This window comes from Ailuropoda melanoleuca, chromosome 3 (genome assembly GCF_002007445.2).
Source record: "Ailuropoda melanoleuca isolate Jingjing chromosome 3, ASM200744v2, whole genome shotgun sequence".
Taxonomy (NCBI): Eukaryota; Metazoa; Chordata; class Mammalia; order Carnivora; family Ursidae; genus Ailuropoda; species Ailuropoda melanoleuca.
In genome coordinates, this window is record NC_048220.1 from 86,178,306 (window position 1) to 86,191,565 (window position 13,260).

General features: G+C 48.9%; 1 long non-coding RNA gene across 6 annotated transcripts in view; it reads right to left on the reverse strand.

The window, feature by feature from the left end:
• LOC105236564 overlaps positions 1-13,260 on the reverse strand; it is a 154,728-nt gene that overhangs the window by 139,636 nt on the left and 1,832 nt on the right. For 3 of the 6 annotated variants that reach the window (XR_004624201.1, XR_004624204.1, XR_004624200.1), the window contains 2 exons: positions 3,977-4,076; positions 1,206-2,062 (listed from right to left, as the gene is read on the reverse strand). This is a non-coding gene — a long non-coding RNA (uncharacterized LOC105236564). Of the gene's footprint in view, positions 1-1,205; positions 2,063-3,976; positions 4,077-7,451; positions 8,031-13,260 lie in introns of all 6 variants that reach the window. The other 3 variants (XR_004624202.1, XR_004624203.1, XR_002142202.2) reach the window with 3 other exon arrangements.

Consider the following 13,260-nt stretch of genomic DNA (forward strand, 5'->3'; position numbering starts at 1 on the left):
TGCATCTACGGTGAGTCAGGACACAGCCGACTTAGAATCTGGAGGCTTAGGGACAATCTGCTGTGTCATTTGATCCAAACTGGCAATTAAGCCAAGTCCAAACACCTAACGCAGAGAGAATGAAAGTCATTACCCGAATAAGAGTCAGACTACTTTTACACTTGTACCTTGCCTTTTCCTCCTAAAATCTTTCATCCTACAGAGGGTTACATACTGCAGTGGAAGAATCCAAGTGCTGCTTTTGTGCTCAGCCAGCCAGCCAGCGACTGGAGGCTCAAGGGACAAACACACACTTCACTGTCTCCCGGTTCTCTGCCAAACCCACTTTCCTGCTGCGATGCACACATCTCAGCCCCTCCCCTCCCCTTTCTGACCCCCTCATCCTGCCCTCTCCTCGCAGCTACTGATCAGCCTTTGCTCCACAGCCAGTTCCCCTGCCCATTGCACCCACTCCTACCTCCTCCCCCGCTCCTTCCGGTCCCCTCCCATCCCCCTCCTCTGCCGTCCTCCACAGCTGTTCTCAGGACTAGCAGCTAATGGAGGAAAAGGACTGAGTCCTAGCCCCAGGAGGAGCCTGCAGCAGGGCAGGTCAAGGAGCACGGGGTCTCCAAAGACAGGAGAATGGCACCAGAGTACTGCTCACTGGTCACCCACTGCCTCCCTGTGCAACCCATGGCACATGGCAGTCCCCGGCTGTCATGCCCACAGTGCATGGGACGGGAAGGTGCCCAATATCCAGAAGTATGTCCAGGGATGGCTGTCATTTTCCTAAATGCATCCTCCCCTGTCATATAAATCACAATTCCCCCGAAGTGTGATGTGCAGATTACTAGACCCCTTGAGATGATTCACGGGGCAGGAAACACATGCTTTTTATTTCAGAGATTTGGATTTCTTTTTACCATCACCTTTTATTTATGGGAAGTGATAGTAGTTTTCACACACAGTCACGCTATCAGGTTTTCTGCTGAAATTCATTTTGTCAGGGAAAAACATGCGCCAATTTAAAGGAAAGTAGAAAGCAAGGAATTGCACATTGGAATGCACGCCTGGCGAAAAACCACAAAGGGGATAAGCTAACGACTGATGGCTGGTGATCCTGACACAAATCGCTTAAATACAGACCCAGCCACAGACCCTCCTTGGTCCTTGGTTAATAGAGGAAGGGTCAGAATCCCCAAGTGATTCAACGGACAAATGTTTACCAAGAGCTGCTGGCGCGTCCAGGACTGTAGCATCACGCAGAAGGAACCCGACTTGAGGAAGCTTATCGTTCACTTGTTGGAAAGAACAGGTCTCCATGTGCAGAAACTGCTACAGACTGAAGCAAAACAGTCTGTACAGTAGGGAAGCAGATGGACAGCGGTGGCAGCAGCGACAAGAAAAAGGACCCCAGGACTGGTTGGGGTGATGCCAGAGGCGGGGCTCGGGAGGGACAGAGATCCACTTCAGAGCAAAAGAGCCCTGACACATTCCTTCCATGATGACCTCACCACCTGGCTCCCAGGAAGTCACTTCGGGCCCCTGGTGCCATCCTGACGGCAGAGAAAGCCACAAGAGGCTGGAGCTTCTAAGAGCGTGAGAAAAGGAGGGACACCAATGAGTCATTTCCCGGGCTGCCCTGAGCCCGCACGGAAGGCTCTTCTCGGGTGACGCAGGGAACCTTGGCTCTGTCTGGTCAGGCCTGACTGAAGGCCATTCCCTAGCCAGCTTCCACCAATTCTGTGCTTTCCTGAGGGGGTGCTCCCCGCTCTCAAACTCCTAAGGCTGCTCGGTCTGTGAGAGACTTGTCTTCCTCTGCAATCTGAAGCTGACTCAGGAATCCGGAGAGCAGAGCATGACTGAGCAGGAACAGAGGCAGGCAGGCATTCACAACTGCTGCGTTTTCCTCTAAATCTTGAGAGTTGACACCTTTGGGTGCCTTTTGGTGCCCTGTGAGGCGCCCAGAGGTGAAGCTTTGGGAGGTACTTGGGGTGAGGTGAGGTCGTGCAGGTGGGGCCCTCAGGATGGGATTGGTGCCCTTATAAGAACAGACACCGGAGAGCTTCTTCTTGTTCTTTCTCTACCATGTGAGGACACAGCAAGAAGACAGCCATCAGCAAGCCAGGAAACGTGCTCTCAACCCAACCATGCTGGCTCCCTGAACTCAGACTTCCAGTCTCCAGAACTGGGGGAAAATACATGTCTGGTGTTGCAGCTGCCCAGTATATGGTATTTTGTTGTAGCAGCCTGACCTAACTAGGACATGCATACTCCTCACCCTGGCCATGGGCCCCAAAGTACTCATCTCCTGCCACTCTCCAAACATCACTCACTAGGCTCCAGCCACACCGGCCTCTTTCCAGTTCAGTGAGCTAGCCAAACTGAATGCCAACCTCAAGGCCTTGTACTTACCTGCTTCTGCCTAGAAGCAGCCTCTCCTGACCCTCACATGGCGGTCTTTTTGTATCATTCAAGTTTTTTGTGTCATTCAAAAAACAATCCCTATGCAGGGAGGTCATCCCAGACCACCCTCCCTGACGCAGGCCCTCAGACGCTGCAGCTTCTCATTACTTCCTTTGCTGCATGAGACCAGCGACCTTGCCCGTCTTATTCACCACTATCTCCCACAGAGCCCAGCATAGCACCTGGCACACCAGAGATGTTCATCAGACGTCTATTGAACAAATGACTAGGAAACAAAAGTCTGGCCTCCACTGGTTCAGTCAGAGAGCCGGGCTCTTGGCGGGAAAGGGGAAAGGGGCGACACCGGCAGAGGGCACCGCCATCAGCTTAGCCCGTGTTCAGAAGTTTCCTGGTCCGGCGAGCCAGCTCAAGCAAGCCCTCCTGAGGAAACATGGCCAGTGAAGAGCTCGGCAAATGGAGCCCGAGGCTGGCCAAAAGACGGTCACACTCTAAAATATGCATGACCAGATTTTGCGCACCGTGCAAGTTTTATCTTTGACCGTACTTATGGAAACATTATTCAAGAACATCGTGAACACACAAAAATAAATCTTTAAAAATACCATTTGAATGACATACACATACGAATGAAAGATTTTTCTCCCTCTACTATAGCAGTCCATTAAGGCATTTTTAAAAAGCAAATGTGAGAAGTTACTGCACACAGTAACCCGCAAATAAAAACTACCCACACAGCTGCCCCCAGGTGAAACCCACCCCAATCTCATCATCTAGATGGAGCCACTTGAACCAAGGTGGGAGGAGGGGACAGCTCCCCAACTCTGTTTCCTGCCTTCTGAGGATCTCAGGGTACCCGAAGCAACAGAAGGTCACAGTTTCAACAGAGACTCGAATGTGGGTCAGAGATTGGCCATCGCCTCCTACTTTGATCATTGGGGAAAACAATGGCTATTCAGTGCCTGCCAGGTGCCAGGCAGAGCAAGGCATTGTGACACACTATCTCATTAAATCCTACAACAACCTTTTGAAGTACATGGTATTATCCCTCGGCTTATGTTCAACAGACTGAAGTTCAGAGAGGCTAAGTAACCTGGCCTCAGTCACACAGCTAATCAATGTCAAGGCTGAGATGGGACCCTCATGGCATCTTGATCCAAAGCCACTGCCCTCCCCACCCACCCAGAAGGTATTCCCCACCTGCACACCCCATAGATTAACTCTCCTTATTCTTCATCTCTGCCATCAGCTAACTGACACCAAGGGCCCAACACCTTCCTCTTTCTGTCTCTCCTAAACGTGCCCCACATGCCAGGCCTACAATGAACATCATGTAGCTGGTGACAGCAAACCCATGCTGCTCACAGAGTTGCCCCCTCCCCCCTCCGGCTAGCCTCTCCTGTCCTCTGTCTTCCCCTGGGGGGCGCTTTTCTCCCTTTTTTCTCACCAATTATCAGCCTTCTTGCTTCAGGCTAACTCATCTTGTTACCCATTTCCTTAGTTTGCAACCTTGCCAAAAAAACAAGAAGTTTTGGAAAATATTCTTTGGCTTCCTTTTAGATTATAATCTTACCTTTGTTCCTTTCCATCTCTTTGCTTTGAAGTTTTTATTTTTTCTCTCTTTTACTTCTTTCTCTTCCCAGTTGTTCTGCCTTCTTCAAGGTTTTAAGATCCTACGGAGAAAAGATATAGAAGTATTATATATCTATACATAGGTACTGAATTCCTTTGACCATCAAGCTAACTAAAATCACTTTGACCAGCATCAAAATGAAAGTGTTTTGCAATATGGTCCAAAACCCTTATTGTTCACTGGAAGGGATGGAGAAGTGGGTTATGACTTCCAGGACGATAATAAAATACAAAGAATTGGGAGCTTGAATACTCATGTCCAGTTCTGGACTTGGACCTTTCCAGCTGTGTATGTCTTGGGCAAGAATCTCTGAGCTTAAGATTTTCATCAGTAAAATGGGAATAATAATTCTACCCCTCCCAAGGTTATAGAGAGGTTTAAAGGAACGATATGTATGAAAGCACTTTCAACCTACGAATAATTCCAGCACAAAGCAGTATGGGATCAGGGCCTTGGATGAACTATGAAATGCCACAAAGTTGGAAGGATACCCACTAATCCTTCAACTCACCCCTCCCCACCAACCTGGGCTTCCCCTCCCTAAGTCCCAGTTCTACTAATGGAACCAGGAGGCATTTTGTCACCCAATAATCACACAAACACACACACCAGATAACACACTTAATCTGCTGTGAGTCAGGGACTCAAGCGGGTGCTAAGGACTGAACATTGACCATGGCAGACAACATCTCCTCCTTCAGGGCACTTATAATTCATTTTGAGTGGGAGAAAGAGTAAGACACAACAAACAATTTAAGTAAATAAGGTAATAACTGGGCAAAGCCCTTGATCTGTGGGAACAGCCTGCATGAAGGCCCTAAGGCAGGGAAGAGGTTGGCCTATTTGCAATATAGAAAGAAGGTGCTGGAAGGGAATGAGGAAGGGTGAGAGTGGCTCCCAGAAGGCCTCCAAAACCAGCAGGGCCAGATTTTGCAGTGCTGTCCAGCCCATGGTCAGGAGTGTGGAACTGATTCTAAGGAGGCTTCTAGAGTTAAGCAACTGAGTGCTATGATTTGGTTTGGGGTTTATTTTTGTCGGTTGCTTTGGTTTGGTTTTTCTTCAATCTGGCTACAGTGCAGAGAATTTGGACTGGAGAGAGTGCTGGTGAGCAAAAGGAGAAGCAGAAGACCAACTGGTCAATCCCACAGCAGGATACAAGACAAAGATGACCTGGGTGGTAGCAATGGAGGGAGGTGAATGGAAGCACATGGATTTTGCAGTCAGGAGTAAGAATCTGTGGTAAATTCCACACAGAAGCATGAAAGGAGAAGTAAAAGACTTATCTTCATATCAAAGACGACTCCTGGTGGGGGGGGAGTGTTGCTGGAGCAGCCGGAAACAGTGGTGAAGGCACTGACTGAGAAGTTGGGGAGGGACACAGGTGCAGGTGCAGGAGGGAATGGTAAGAGAGGCCTAAACTTCCATCACTTTCCCCACTTACTCCTCACGTGCACAAGCTGGTCATCTTGCCATTTTGTCCCTACAAGCTTCTCAAAATCACCTCTTCCTTTCTGTCTCTAATTTGCCACTTGATTTCTCAGCGTGTTCCTTCCTCAGCGGTCTCCCCCTTCAATCCATCTGCTGCACCCACACTAGCTCCACACCCCAGGACTTCCTGGAATGGGGGGTAATGCGCTGGTCTCTATTGCTAAAGACTTTTGCATCGGGCTTTCGGTTACTTGCTGAAGACAGACACCTCAGGCCCTTGGGCTCTAGCCCTGGTCAAGGCACAATTGTGAGTCCTCTCCTCCACGAACACCATCCTGCCCAGCCACACCAAACCATCCAGCTTATAACCTGCCTGCTCGCTCGAGCTCTCGTTCCCTCTCTCTCTCTCTCGCCTGAGGCACACTCCAAGAAAGCCATATGCAGCTATAACCAGGAAGCAGGTTCTCACCAGGACCCCAACCACGCTGGCACCCAGATCTCAGACTTCCAGCCTCCAGAACCCTGAGCAAGAAATGTCTGCTTGTAAGTCGCACAGTCGACGATATTCCGCTACAGCAGCCCCAAGAGACTAGGACAATCGGGTTCTAAAGGTTTCAAAGTGAAAACCTTCAGTGGTCAGAATTAATCTTAAAAGTCCTGTACACCATACACTAAAATACAGTATCTGCATTATGCGTCCCGTACAGTAATTCTTATCCCCATTGAACTTTGAAAAGCACTAAGTTCCACTAAAGGGGAGAATCACCTGAGAGGCTATATGACAATGTCTCTCATTCAAATCACCTGCTTTAAAACAACCATCAGTGCTTAATGGTGAGCATGTATGGGAAGATGGGATAGGGAAATGGCTGGGAGTGGACGGACGCTACTACCGGGGATTTACTTAATTTTTGTTATTAATATTTTGCCTCAGTGACCTTAACCCCCAGTACACCAGGAAAAAATTGTCAGCATCACTTACCATCAGGGGGTCCAATGGAGCCTTTTTATTTTTAATTTATGGAAATAATAATAAAGGGATAGTGTTTAAAACTTTATTACAAAATCTGGGGAGCCCGGGTGGCTCAGCTGGTTAAGCGTCCAACTCTTGATGGGGACTCAGGTCATGATCTCAGGGTTGTGAGACTGAAGCCCTTATCAGGCTCCATGCTGGGTGTAGAGCCTGCTTGGGATTCTCCCTCTGCCACCCCCCCCATGCACATGTGCACTCTCGCTCTCTCAAAAAAAACTTTTTTAATAAAACTTTATTACAAAATTTAATGGTTTAAATATAGCAAATTTTCGGGGCGCCTGGGTGGCTCAGTCATCAAGCGTCTGCCTTCGGCTCAGGGAGTGATCCTGGCGGTTCTGGGATCGAGCCCCGCATCAGGCTCCTCTGCTGGGAGCCTGCTTCTTCCTCTCCCACTCCCCCTGCTTGTGTTCCCTCTCTCGCTGGCTGTCTCTAGCTCTGTCAGATAAATAAATAAAATCTTTTAATAAATAAATAAATAAAGCAAATTTTCATTCCCTTTTTCTTGACTTTGAAGGTAAATAAACTCAAAATGTACAATGTCCTCTATACGCAAATAACTGCTCATCGGCTGTCATGCGGGAACCTGGGACAGATCCATCCTCTCAATACTGACTCCAGATCTCAAGTAAATCTCCAATAAGTTCTACCTTATCACTATTTCTGGTTCTTCTTGCACTTGCATGACAAAACCAGTTACTTTTCAAGCCTCTGGTGGCTCATAAGTTTGTTAAAGAGATGAGCATCTTCTTTTTTCCAAACTCGCAAAGCACTTCTATGTGTATAAACACCAGCAAGAACTAGTCCAATATTTTTTTTCCATTTCTATATCATCTATTTCCTTTTGATTGCCTTTGTAAACACATCTGACTTCATCATTTGTTCCCTGCAAACTGTATCAGGGACATTCTGGTAACCAAACACCACAAGAGGTAAAAAGAATATTGGCTCCCATACTTTGAGCAAAACAGGATGGTCCAGGTTCTTGTTGCAAAATATTGGGTGATGAAATCATTCCTGACGAATGACTAACTGGATGAGAATATCATAGTTTCTCTTTGTCCTCGGAAAGATACTGTTTATTCATCGATTCAGAAGTTTGAGAAAAATTCATCCAGATTATTATCTTGTAAGACTCATAGTCTGAGATTTTGCTTATAAAAGCAATTTCATGAGCATTATTAGAGTCAACAGCACTGCTGTCCCTTCTGATGTGTCTAACTATGATAAAACATTTTCTTTTGTCAATTTTCTTCTCTTTACCATCTTGTATAGGAAACGAAAAATTCTGGATTCTCAACTGGATGCAATGAAAGAAACAAAAATGGTGTCTTCCGTCTTCTATACCTTCTTGCAAGATGATGTAATACGCTAAGGAATGTAATAAGGAAGCAGATGATGCAGTACTGATGGTTTATTTCACTGTCGTATCATCCTTCTAGGTGGTGATTCTCTCACTCTTCTGTTTTCTTAATATTTTAGTGTTTTTAGCACAAAACAATTAGCAATAATTGATGAGTGCTGATGAAATAATTCCTAGGATAATAAAATGGAAAATCTTTCAACATATAAGAAATATAAGATCACTAAGATCCCATGAAGAACCTTAGGCTTATATATGGTTCTGATGGTCCCATATGGTAAATTCAAAAGAGAATGAGTCTTATTCTGCTTTTGTTAAAAAGTAAATGTTTTCTTTGATATCTGGAAGATTTCTTTGAAAAGAACAAAAGTCACGAAACATGAACCTTTACAAATAGTTAGAACTGCCAAAGGGGAAAAAAAAACTGAGAAACCAAAACTAGGTCCAGTGGACCCTGATTATACACCGACAGTTATATCATATTTATGGATTTGATTATTTCACGAAGACTTTCAAGATCTAGCCCACTGGAAAGGCACCCCACAAAAAGACTCTTTCCTCACCCACTTGAAATCCACCAGTTCTCAGACCAGAGAAACCCAGCTGGTTGAAACCCAGCCACGAGAGCTACACAGTTCTCCAACACTGTGGGTTCCGTCAGTGCCCCCCACAGAGACTAAGCAGCCCCTCATCTGGGACATTTTCTCCTGGAGTTCGTCTTGGCACACAGTGAGGAAGCAAAAATGATGACCCAAGGAAAACAGAGAGGACTTCCGGAATACTATTCAGGCTTCAGAGCAAGGCACCAACAAAACTCAGACCACGATCAGACACCCGACGTGTCCTGCTTTGTATTCTTTCCAGTAAATGAATTAATGGTGAGGGAGACAATGTTCCTATTCTCTTGGGGTTTTTTTAAAACCCTTTTTCAATTTTTGTGTTTCCAGTCAATCCATGAATACACTTTGACTATTAATCTATGACACAGAGGAAATGTCCAATTCACAAAAGTGATGTGTTCCAAATCTTTGGGAGTTGGTTGTTTGGGAAACACAGAATTTATTTTCCTTCAATAAATAACATTATAAACGATGGTGAGGTTTCCAAGCCAGCCCCACAAAAGCCTTAACTCATAACACTGTTGAAGCCCTGTACTTTTACAGTAAAAATTAGCAGAAAGCAATTTTGTTGTAGCACTAACAAACCCACATATTGAAGACATAGTCTCCTTTATCCTGAAGTTTATTTAATTTAACAACCACTTCAATGAAAGAAGACAAGGGGAAAGATGGAGACTTTCTAGGGACAGACTTCTGCTTTCAAGAATGTTGGAGGCTGATAGCAGCAGTTTGCTATTTTGTCTGCCCACATTTTCCTTCATACAGGCATGACGGCGAAGAAGCCAGGATGAGGGTAGATTTGGGGCTCACACAGCAGGATAGCAAAGGATGGGGGAGAAAAAGCAAAAAGCTTAAAAGAGATTTCCTTATAGCCGGGAAGACATTAGGAGAAGGAAGGGGAAGATGAAGGGGGGGAAACAGAGGGGGAGACGATCCATGAGAGACTACAGACTCTGGGAAACAAACAGGGTTTCAGAGGGGAGGGGGGTGGGGGGATGGGCTAGCCCAGTGAAGGGTATTAAGGAGGTCACGTATTGCATGGAGCACTGGGTGTTATATGCAAACAATGAATCATGGAACACTACATCAAAAACTAATGATGTACTGTATGGTGACTAACATAACATAATAATAAAAAGAATAATTAAAAAATAAAATAAATAAAAGAGATTTCCTTGAGGAGGCAACCAAAGCAGTTGTTATGAGGAGACTGCATGAATTGATTTGCCAAGGAAATTGAAAAGAGGGCAGAGACCCCAATATTAGTGCCCCAGGCCCACGAGTCAGGAAGAGTCCACTATGTGGTCAGACAGTTCCCTCTCTGACCATAAGGTGGTGCCATCAGCCCAGACAGGCAGCCCCCGAGGGGGCGGGGTGTGCAGTAGGAGGAGCTCTCCACGTGCAAGCCACATTTTCCACTCAGGCTCTGGAACTCTCAGAAAGCCTGAACTAGACAGCCCGTCCCAACCTACACATCACTGCCTCATCACCTAAGGGCTGTTCCATCCTCCACCGCCCCACCTGCTCACACCCGAGCAAGAACACCTCTACAGGGCATGGCAAACCAAATCAGGATTCTACTAATTACTTCCCGTTCCTCTCTTCCACCTCCTCCTTCCCATCAGCGCTGGGCCTCCCACGTTTCCTAATTCCAAAGGCAAATCTAGGCTAAGAGCGTGCTGGAGTCTCACCCTTAAATACCATCACAGAGAAAACAAGATCTTCTATGGTGAGCACAGTTCTGTCCCACAGGACTTGACAACAGGGCCCCACATGCGCTCGCCAGTTACCTCCCGCTTTAACACCAAACAGAGAAACTCCTATTCCTGATACAAATCCCACCGTGTCTCATCCATTCTTTTACTCCTGCTGGTCCTCTCTGCTGTGATGCCTTCTCTCTTTTCCTTACCTCTACTTGTCAGTATCCTCTCCTACCTCTCAAAGTCTAACCCAAATATCCTCCCCACAAAACACTACACACTAAATGTTCAGCTGAACTTAACTGGTGAATCAGAGAGGAAAACGTGGGTACCGAGCATCAGCCAAAAAAGCCCAGGCAGTCCTGCCTCATTGTTCCTGCCACTGGTTGGGTCTTAAACTGAGAAGGAGAGCCCATCCAGCCAGACTCCCTGCTGAACATTGGGACAATACCGGCTGGTCTGTCCTTCCTCCTCCCAAGTCCCAGTTCCCATCTAGGGAGGACTCAGGTCTAGAGAGACACCAAAGCCACAAACTCGCTGTGTGGCACCGTGTCTGTTCTCAATTCACATTAGCTTTGCAATAATAAAATCATTACTCTCTTCTCCCCACCCCCACTGTCATCAGCCACAATCTGCCAAATGAGGCCAGAGTTCTAGAGCCAGAAGAATGAGGACAGTTACAACAAAGACACCAGTCGCTCTCCCCTCCCAGCTCCCACCCCAGGAAACTGCCTACTAGTTCCACAGAATTTTCTCAGCCATGATGGGACTGAACAGGATGGGCATTCTTCTCTGGATGTTTGGCCCCAGCCAAGTGGCCTGGAGATGAAACCTTGAAAAACGACTACCTGTGCTTACAAGGCCTCAAAATCTAGCTACTACTTTTCCTTCTAAAGAGGCACTTGGCTCAGGTGGGAGACAGGAATGTCCCCTGTGGGCCTGGAACAAATAGCCTCAAGATGAAGATTTGAATAACGCAGGTCCCCTGAGGGCAGCCCCATGGCACCAGGTAGTGCCTAACCAAAGGCGGTGGGGAAGTGGGAGCCGAGAGACCTGCACCTGCCCACCTGTTGTTCCAGATGACCTTGGAGCCTTCTGTCAAGTAAACTCACAGCATCTGCATCCAGCAAAGGTGGGCTTGCTCCTGCCCCCTGGACCTCTCCTATTTCTGTTGCTCAAATAGCCAAGTGACCAGACCCCTTTTTTAGCGCCAATATTGCTCATGTTCTCACCTACAAAAGAGGCTTCATGGAAAGAAAGCCGACCCACGAAATTCAGGGGCTTATGGAGCTCATGAGAGGCCAGAAGGCCACTGTTTGTTCATGTTTTGTCTTTTAAGGATCTACAGGAGAGTATTTTTCATAAAATAATAAAGGAAGCTACGTTAACTATGCAAACAAAAGCAGGGTGGGAGATGCGAACCACCCATTTGAATGTACTTGTACTCCACCTCCTTCCAAAAAAGATCTGGGTCTGCAAAAGGTAATTGCTATTGGAATCCTGGGCAAGAGCGCTCGGTTTCTTGTCCCGGCTGCAGACTCAAACCTTCAAAGTGACCATTTATTGGGGCTCTGAAAGTCGGGCGGGGATGGGGGACTGCCCGCTCCGAAGGCGCCCTCCCCACCCCCTCCTCTCAGACTCCCGACTCAGGGCCGCTCGACGCCCAAGACAGCTGTGGTCGGCGGCGGCCACCCCAGCCTCCCGCCTCCGCCTTCCCTCCGCCGGGGTGCAACCGAGACCCTGGGGCGGCGGCCCGAGGACGACCTGGCCCCAGCGTCTCCGCACCCCCTCCCCCACCCGTGTCACATGGCGGCCCCAACGAGGCGCAGCAGTGCGTCCCGCCGCGGAGACCCAAGGCCGCGTCGCCGCGGGCAGTGGGTGATGAAACCTCCCCGGCGCATTACCGCAGAGGGCGCGGGCGGGCAGCGGGGCGGGGGTGGGGGTTGGGAGCTGGTACCCGAGCTCACCTGTTCTCCCGGAGAAGGGTGGGGACGGCGGGGGAGGGCCGAGGGAGGGCCGACCCGGGTGCGTGCGTGCGGCGGGGCGCTCGTCCGCGGCACTCGCGTCCCCGCCCTCCCCAGCCGCGGGAGCCCCCGGAGCTGCGCCGTCGGACTGGCGGTGCCCAGAGCAGTTCCTGTCCCCGGCCCCGGCGCCGGGGAGACGTGAGCGTGCACACGTACACACACAGCGGGGGAAGAGGCGCTCAGAGCGGCGCCCAACTTTCTCCCTGCTTCCGCGGGCTGGGGGAGAAAGCAGCCGGGGCGATCGAGCCCGGGCCGTGCTTGGGGAGGAAGCTCCAACAAGACGGAAGAGATGGAGAGAATTCCCCCGGATTTTGTTTAAGGGTTTTGTTTTTGTTTTTGTTTTTTACCCATTTCCATAGCTGGAGACTAAAGGGAACCCGGAGCGGGGCGGCGAGTAGCGCTTTGGGGAAATGGAAGAGTGTGTTTGGAGACGCGTAAAGTTGCCTTTCAAGCTCCGACCTCCGGGGCAAGCGATGCTCCGCGGCGGGCTGACTCAGGGCGGCCTGGGCCTCCCTGCCACCCTCCTGGAAATGATGCAAGTCCAGTCGGTCACCTGGATCCCTGCAGCCCAGCCCGGAATCCGTCTGGATTGGGGGATGGGCGAGGAACTGGCACACTTAAGTGTTGCACGGCCCACCAAATCGGGGCAAAAAGAAAGAGGGGAGATGGGGCAGTTGCTCAGACCAAGTCGTATCTAGTGTTCCTCCTATCTTAGTTTGAGAGGTTTTTTTCTTAATGCAAAGCGTCACAAAGCCAGGAATTCCCATATGTGCTCAGCTTGCCCCAGCGTCACTGTGCCCAGGAAACAACAGTCTGTCAAGGCTTCGGGGCTGAGCAGCTCTCTGAAGTCCAAACGACAGAAAGAGGAAACTTTCCCAGCACGATGTGCATGTGATGCGAGCCAGGGGCCGGGGGGGGGGGGGGGGGGGGGGGGGGGGGGACGCCGTCCCAGCGCAGACCGTCTCCTCCCGCCCTTCTTTAGGGGCAATCGGAGCTGGTATTCGCTTTTATTTTTTAAAGTGCGTTCGGCCATTGCCCTGGATCACCCGCACACGCATC